A 7520-nucleotide genomic window follows, 5' to 3' on the forward strand; every position below is an offset into this window, starting at 1 on the left:
GGGCCCAGCCGCTGCCCCGGCCCCACGGAGTCCTGTCACCCAATGGCGGGGGGGCGCCCCATCTCCCTTCGTGTCGCCTCACCCCCTGGAGTATTTCCCTCCCCCACGCTCCCATCATCTTCAGCCCCAGTGCGCCTTGTCGCCAATCTGCATGTTTGCCTGGCGCAGCCTCAACAACGCTGCCTCAGTTCCACCACAGCCTGGGCCTTCATCGCCTCTCCCCTGGGATAGTGCAGGTCCCTTGTCTGGGGCCTCTCCACCTGCCCTTCTCCCGACTGCAGCATATAGAGAATGCAAGGCCTGGTGTTGTTTTTTAGTCATACAAAGGAGAACAACTGTATAACTCCTCAAATTACTCAAGGAGGTCCTTATTTGTTTAAGATCCAGTTCGTATATAAGCTCCCAGAACTTGGTCTAGGTTTTCCTCTGATCCCTGTCCTGCTTATTAAGCAGGAAGCTCTCCACTCCATTTCTTCACACAATCTCACTCTTCTAGATGGAAAGTCATTGCTGTGGCTTTGACCGGCTAGAACAGCCTTTCCAGATACCTCTGTTCTTCACTTATTTCTCTATTGCATCCCACTCCAGTACCAACTTAGTTGTTACTGCTTCCATCAGTAATGCCAGTGTGGTGCATTAGCTTCAGTCCAGCTACCTTTACTACATCTGGTGACTTAATAGCTATGCCAGAATCTCCCCATCTTATGTCTCACTATTATCAGCAGCTTCCTCTCTGAAGATTTCTCTACTCTCATCTTTGGCACTAATATCCATCTCTCAACTACTCTCTTCAGCTTCCTCAGATTCTGCAGAGATCAGTACATCCTACAGAGAAGATGTATTCTGTTCTGTTATTCTGAGTCTTCCTCTTTAGCTATAGCAGAATTCCTTCTCCAAGGATTGCCTCTTCTTTTCTTGGGTCAGTTCACGAGGAAGAACCAGCTAAAGGGATGTCAGGGCAGTCTTCCTGTCATTGCAGGAGACACTGTTCTGGGAGATTACAAGTTCCATGGATTCCTCCACTTTGGCTTCATATGGCTTATCCTTATGGTAACTAGTCCTGGCCTTACTGGAACTCTTAACTTGATTAATCTGCTGCATATTCTTTGAGAGTCCCTTTGTCCAGGAATAGGTCATGTCCTACTGTGAAGCCTTCAAGATTAGTGCAGCCATCTTGGCGGCAGAGTGACCCTCGTGATTTGGGAGTGGAAATCCAAAGTGAGAATGACGATCATATGTATCCTTCTATTCCTTTGACAATTTCTTCATCTTTGCTGGATGAAGTGGTTAATCTATCTACGATGGACCATTTTAAGACTTTTCAAGATCTCCTAAAGAGGATGGCTGACACCATAGAAATCTTTTGGAAGTTGTACAATAATAGTATGTGACAAAGCTCCTCCTCTACCTTGGTGGGTCCTGCACTTATTGGTGGATTTGCTCACCTCAGAGATTTACCATGTGGGTCGGGGAACAGCCCAGAGACTTTCCCCTCTGGTGGAACCTACAGTCCAGGTCAACTCCTCCTGTGTCTGATCAGGAGTTGGGAGGTTTGGGGGGAACCCAGGCCCACCCTCTACTCCAGGTTCCAGCCCAGGGCCATGTGGACTGTAGCTGTCTAGAGTGCCTCCTGGAACAGCTGTGCGACAGCTAAAACTTCCTGGGCTACTTCCCCATGGCCTCCTCCCAACACCACCATTATCCTCACCACCAGACCTTTCTCCTGGTGTCTGATAATGCTTGTACTCCTCAGTCTTCCAGCAATATGCCTTCTCACTCTCAGCTCCTCTTGCTGCCAGCTCCTCACATGCACATCACAAACTGAAGTGAGGTCCTTTTTAAACTTGGATGTCCCAATTAGCCAGCCTGTCCTAATTGATTCTAGCAGTTTCTTCTTAATTAGCTCCAGATGTCCTAATTAGCCTGCCTGCCTTAACTGGTTGCAGCAAGTTCCTGCTTGTTCTGGAACTGCCCCTGTTACCTTACCCAGGGAAAAGGGATCTACTTAATCTGGGATTAATATATCTGTCTTCTAACACTCTCCTGTAGCCACCTGGCCTGACCCTGTCACACGTAACAAATAGTTTGATGCATTACACCGTGCAATTCAAGGTCAATTGGTAATGCCCATACACAAAGGTATTCTCGAACCAGTCAGGGATCTATGGCAGACACAACCTCCATCTTAGCTATCTCCCAAACAAAAAGAGCATCTATACTGAGTCCTTCCAAAAGGTTTTGAGTATTTTTATACTCCTCATGTTCCAGCTCTTTCACAGTGGCTGCTGTTCATGAGAAAGCTAAGCAATACAATTAGCTAAAGTCAACACCAAGGGGTAAATATTTGAAAAAAAACCAACAGACCTATTCAGAAGGTCAATTCCTGCGCTAGCTTTCAGATTGCCAATTACCATGCTTTGCTAGTCAAATATGATTACTTCCAATGAGACAAGATCTCCTAGTTTATGGAAAAACTTTCAGAGGACTCAAGAGTAGAGCTAAATTCTATGTCCTTAGATCAGTTGGTTGACAGGGTGGCTCTACTAACAGCACTGGATGAATCTGACAAAGACACAAGAATAATGGCCATTGCTGTCACCTTGGAGAGGACATCATGACTGCAAATCATCAGACATTCCAAAAGGGGTCCAGTCTACAATTGAGGACCTTTTGAAGGTCATGAGTTTTTTAATTCAAAGACCAATGAGGGACTTCACTAATTAAAAGATTCTAGAGTGACATTTTGATCCCTGGACCCATACACTCCAGCCCAGAGGAGAAAGCAGATTAGGTCTCAGTCTTTTTCTAAAAGACAGGGATCATCTTTATCATAATTTTACCACGAGAAGTCCTCTGAACCCTCTAAGAAAAGACCTCATTATCAGAGGAAGAGCAGTTTGACACATAACATCTGGTCTGAAGGCAGCAAGTTTGTGGCCACAGTCAACAGTCCGGAACTAAATAAAAGGATCTATAACCGTTCTTCCATTTGGCAAAACACCTATCTTTTGTTGTTGGCAAACATCTTTCTTTTTGGATACATGGACTGGAATCACTATTGACTGCTGGGTCCTCAAAGTTATCCAGAAAGGCTACTCAGTTCAATTCTAGTCCTAACTCACTTCTCGCCTCCCAACTTTCTCCATTCTCAGGGATACCTCTCATGACAGCCTGCAAGAGCAAGACTCTCCTCTACATCTGAGTGCAATAGAGAGGGTTTGGGGGCAGAGGATTTTATTCCCATTTACTTCCTTATTCTGAAGAAGAAAGGAGAGTAGCATCCTATACTGGACCTCAAGTGACTCAGAAAGTTCATCCATAGTCCTTCAGTTCAGGATGGTCACCCTAGCCTCTAAAACAGGGGTCGGTAACCTATGGCACGCGTGCCAAAGACGGCACGCAAACCAATTTTTAATGGCACGCTGGAGCCTGCCGGGACTCCAGCGTGCCATTAACAATCCTGCCTGGCCTGGCCCGCTCTCCTCTGCCCTCTGCCCTCTGCTCCCCCCGCGGGGGCAGGGAGCAGAAGCATAGCCCTGCGCACAGGGCGGGCAAATGGCCCCACTCTCCCGGCACGGCAAGCCGCAGGGTCCGCACTCCCGGGCTGGAGCACCGGGCCGAGCGCAGCAAGCTACCGGCCCCTCCCCCGCCGTCTCCCCTCCCCTGGAACCCTGCCGCAGCACGCAGCGCTCTGGGGGTTGGGGCTGCGCTTTCCCGCGGGGCAGCATTTGTCTCCGCGGGGAGGCAGACATGCTCCCCGCTCAACTGGAGGGGTGGGGCTGTGTGATCCCACTGAGCAGCATATCTAGCTGTGTGTGGAGCCTCATGGTGAGGGGCCCAGGGCTGGGTGGGTTGGATAAGGGGTGGGGGCAGTCGGGACAGGGAGCAGGGTGGGATCCCGGGGGGGTGGCTAAGGGTGGGGGTCTCTGGAGGGGGCAGTCAGGGAGCAGGGGGGGTGGATGGGGCATGGGAGTCCCGGGGTCTATGAGGAGGCAGGGGGTGGATAGGGGTCAGGGCAGTCAGGGGACCGGGAGCAAGGAGGGTCCTGGGGGGGGCAGTTCGGGTGGTGGGGTCTCTGGAGGGAGTGGTCAGGGGACAAGGAGCTGAGGGGGTTGTATGAGTTTGGGGGTCCTGTCAGGAGGCAGGGGTGTGGAGAGGGGTTGGGGCAGGAAGGGAGTGGGGGGGGTTGGATGGGTTGGGAGTTCTGGGGGTCCTGTCAGGGGGCAGGGAGTGGTTGGATGGGTATGGGAGTCCCGGGGGTCTGGCTGGGGACGGGGGGGTGTGGATAAGGGTCGGGGCAGTCAGGGGACAGGTAGGGGGTAGGGTCCAGTCTGGGGACAAGGAACAGGGAGGCTTAGATAGAGGGTGAGGTCCTGGGAGGCAGTTTGGGGCAGGGGTCCCAGGAGGGGGTAGTCAGGGGACAAGGAGCAGTGGGGTTGGGAGTTCTTAGGGGGGCAGTCACCCAGCCCTCTCCCCTGAGCCCTGACCCCAGACACCCCCCCACACACACACACCACACCCTCTTCCCTGAGCCCTGCACACCCCCCAGGCCCCTGCCCTGAGCTCCGTACCTCCCTCATACACACCCAGCCCTCCACTTGACTCCTTCATCCCCGCCCCCCACAACCCTAGCCCTGACTCTGGCACCCCCACCCATACCCAACCCCCCCTGCCGTGACACCTACACCCCCCCCACATACCCAGTCCCCAGCCCTGACTCCAGCCCTCTGCCCCCATTCCTCTGGGTCCTGGCCACCGGTCCTGCACAGCCCGCTGCTGGTCTGGGGTTCTGGCTGATGAACCCTTGCCAGCCGGGGTCCCGGCCACAGGCCTTGCTCAGCCTGCTGCTGGCCTAGGTGAACAGAACCCCAGACCAGCAGTGGGCTGAGCGGGCCAGCAGCGTAAGATCAACATTTTAATTTCATTTTAAATGAAGCTTCTTAAACATTTTGAAAACCTTGTTTATTTTACAATACAACAATAGTTTAGTCATATAATATATAGACTTATTAGAGAGAGACCTTCTAAAAAACATTAAAATGTATTACCGGCACGTGAAACCTTAAATTAGAGTGAATAAATGAAGACTCGGCACACCACTTCTCAAAGATTGCCAACTCCTGCTCTCCAATCTCCTCCTCAGAGCTACTGGATTGGTTCATGACTCAACTTGAAGGATGCATATTTCCCAATCTCCTTCTCTCCGCCCCACAGGAAGTACATGTAATGGTGAAGGAAATTCATTACCAGTTCCGAATGCTACCATACAAAGGATGTTCATCAACTAGTGGTTGTAGTGATGCATTTTGAAGACAAGGTCTTCACATCTATCCTTATCTCAATGACTTCTTGATTCAAGGGAAATGGTCACAGCAGGTCACCAAGATTCTGTAGGTGGTTCTCCATCTATTCTCCTTGGTAGGCCTCTGAATTAGTCAAGTCTGCCCACTCCTAGTCTGTCAATAGAGTTCATAGGAACACTTCTCAACTCAAGATCAGTACCTTCCTCACAACCGATTCTGCATCATAAGGCATCTCATATAAGCTCTTTACACTCAAAGAAACCCATCAGTCTCAGTGTATTGGGTTATACATTCTTTTGCTTTTATGCAATACTGCATGCCAGACTTCATCTTTGTCCTCTTCAGGGTTGGTTAACATAGATCCATCAGCGAAACAGACACATCAAGAATGTACAAGTCCTTCCCCCTGGGGTTCTATCATTTCTGCTGTATGGAAGAATCTGAAAAATGTCTGCCAAGGTGTGATGTTCACATCACTATCCCCTACAAAGACTCTTGTAACAGATGCCTCCAGACAAGGCTTACAAGCACACCAGGCCCATCTTCAGACAGACACAGGGTTGATGGTTCTCAACATAATCTCAGCTACATATAAATGTGCTAGAACTCAGGGTCATTAATCTGGTTTGAGAAGCATTTTTACTTATCAAGGGACCACCATCCAAATCCTGATAGTGCATCACTGCAATATTGTCTATGTAAACAGATAAGGAGGAATAAGATCATCACCTCTGTGTCAAGAGATTATTTATCTATGGGTGTAGTGAGTTCAGCATTGTTAGTTTGATAGCCTGTGCTTGGTGAGGTTCAAGATAGTTTAGTAGGCCAAGTCAGCCAGAAGTGCTCTTCCATTCATAAATGAACCCTGGACCAGGACATTTCCACCACAGACTTTTTTGCAACCAACTCGAACAAGAAGTGTTACATTATTTTGCTCCCAAGGAGTTATGGGCCCAGTCTTCCTTTGGATGCATTTCTCATTTGGTGGAACACAAATCTAATATAAATTTTCCCTCTGATTCCATTAGTTCCCAGAGTCCTCAGAAAAATAACCCAGAGCAAGGCCAAATTAATTCTGACAGCACAATCATGGATGCACTAGTTTTGGTACTTGGAGCCAATGAATCTAGAAGTTTGTCCATCTTCATACTCCCAGTTCTTCCAGAAAACATTTTGCAGAACTTATTCTACATCCGGACCCATCTACATCCTTTCTACATCTGATAGTATGGGATAGCTGGCTAAGTTTGGTAGACATATGTTGTTCTACAATGCAGGACATTCCAATTCATAGCAGGAAAGTTTTGTTGAGGTTTACATATAAAGCCAACTGGAAACATTTTTCATTATGGGCTGCTTAACATCCTCTTCAATCCTTGGAGACTTCCATTCCTATCACTTTGGATCATTTGTTAGCCCTGAAACTCTCAGGTCTTTCAGTCAGCTCCATTAAGGTTCATTTTGCAGCAATGTGACCCTCCTATTCAGGGTCTCAGTATTTTTACAGCTGACTGGGCCTAAATTTCTAAAGGGGCTGGTTCATGTGTTCCACCAGTTAAGGAAATTCCCCCGCCCTAGGACTTAAATGTTGCACTTCTATCTTTCATGGAACACCTATTTGAGCGTATGTCATCATATATTTTATACCACTTTTTTTATTAAAACGGCATTCTTGATGGCTTTTACATCTGCTTGGTGGATGAACAAGATTCAGGAATTAATGGCAGGACTTCTTTTCACAAGACAGAGCTACTCTTTGACCTCACCAAAAACTTTTACTCAAAGTCGTTTCAGACTTTCACTTGAACTAGTACATACATACATACATACATACACACACTTACCAGTATTTTTACCTAGGTCCTCACCCATCTCCTGCAGAAGGAAAACTCCATACATGGTGCACTGAGCACTCTTTCCTATTATCTCCATAGGATAAAATCTTTCTGCAAGTCACCCAGTCTGTAACTTTTGGAGATTGTCTAGAAGGCAGGCTATTTTGCCTCTGAGATTCTCAAAGTGACTATCAGACTTTATCAGGATCTCACATAAATTCAATAAATTAGCTTCTTCTTCTCAGATCAAAGCACACTCCTAGAGCTCAGGCAGCCTCCTTAGCTTATTTGAGGAGCATCTCTAGATCTAAAATCTATAGGGCAGCTATTTGGAGCTTGATAAATACCTTTACCAATCATTATTCCCTAGTGGTAGACTGTA

The sequence above is a fragment of the Gopherus flavomarginatus genome, chromosome 2 (assembly GCF_025201925.1).
Source record: "Gopherus flavomarginatus isolate rGopFla2 chromosome 2, rGopFla2.mat.asm, whole genome shotgun sequence".
NCBI lineage: Eukaryota > Metazoa > Chordata > Testudines > Testudinidae > Gopherus > Gopherus flavomarginatus.